The sequence below is a fragment of the Diceros bicornis genome, chromosome 24, assembly GCF_020826845.1.
Source record: "Diceros bicornis minor isolate mBicDic1 chromosome 24, mDicBic1.mat.cur, whole genome shotgun sequence".
NCBI lineage: Eukaryota > Metazoa > Chordata > Mammalia > Perissodactyla > Rhinocerotidae > Diceros > Diceros bicornis.
Window position 1 is genome coordinate 29,206,324 of NC_080763.1, and position 995 is coordinate 29,207,318.

At 37.6% G+C, this 995-nt stretch overlaps 1 non-coding gene across 1 annotated transcript; it reads left to right on the forward strand.

Annotated features, from left to right (window-relative positions):
* Positions 1 to 353: 353 nt before the first annotated feature.
* LOC131421364 (U6 spliceosomal RNA) lies at positions 354 to 460 on the forward strand. Its single transcript, XR_009223836.1, has one exon. It is a non-coding gene; the product is annotated as a U6 spliceosomal RNA (small nuclear RNA).
* The last annotated feature ends 535 nt before the right edge of the window (positions 461 to 995 follow it).

The following is a 995-nucleotide window of genomic DNA, read 5'->3' on the forward strand; positions in this document are numbered from 1 at the left end:
TTTATTTTTAAAATCCTGTGAAAGAAGTAGTATTAGATGTTAACAGCTAAGAAGGCAATAGGCCAAGGAAATAAACCTGTTGGCTAACTCTTTGAAGGAGATCTGAGATGCATGTTTCTAACTGCCTTTCCTTAGTGGTCCCTTCTTACTCCCATGTGATTACATAATCCCCAATTACTAGGTAGCACCTATATATCAGAATCATACAATGATAGTGCTGGCAAGGTAGTAAGAGAATCAAAAATCTTCATTTCATTGATGAGATTCAGAAGGATGAAATGACATATCCAAGGTCACCCTGTAATTCTTCTCTTCAATTTGATTTACTTTGAATATAAAGGTAGATTGTTCTTGTGCTCCCTTCAGCAGCACATATACTAAAATTGGAACAATACAGAGAAGATTAGCAGGGCCGCTGTGCAAGGATGACACGCAAATTCGTGAAGCGTTCCATATTTTTAAAAAAGGTAGATTGTACTTTACTTCTGGAAAGACGGAATTTCAATATAAGAAAAATCTTTATGGCAATTTGGCCCTGGAGAATTTAAATGGAGCAGGAAATTCCGAATTATGATTCCCACAACAGTTTTAACTTGGCCACAGTTGGCATGCTTATTACTGTATAGTTTCTGGGATTACTACGTTAGCATGTTTTCTTTTCTCTTTCAGCTTTTAAAAAATTTTAATTGAATTTTAGGTTATATATATATGTTTGGTAGCTGCCTTCATTTGGGGAAGGAATTTTCTGTCAACCAAACACACTGCCCTAGGAGAAAATTAGAAAGGGCAAAAGTAGAGAGTCAAGCCTGTTTAAACAAAGAACCATCTCCAGGTGTGCGATGGACAGACCTGAGTCCATGCAGAACGCCACGGAGCTGCTTTGCCAAGATCATTAAATTCTCTCTTGCCTGCCACAATCGCCAACAAGTTAAGAGGGTGTTTTGTAATCCTCGTCTCTCTTAAGCATCAGAGTTTTAGGAATTTTCCTCTTCTGA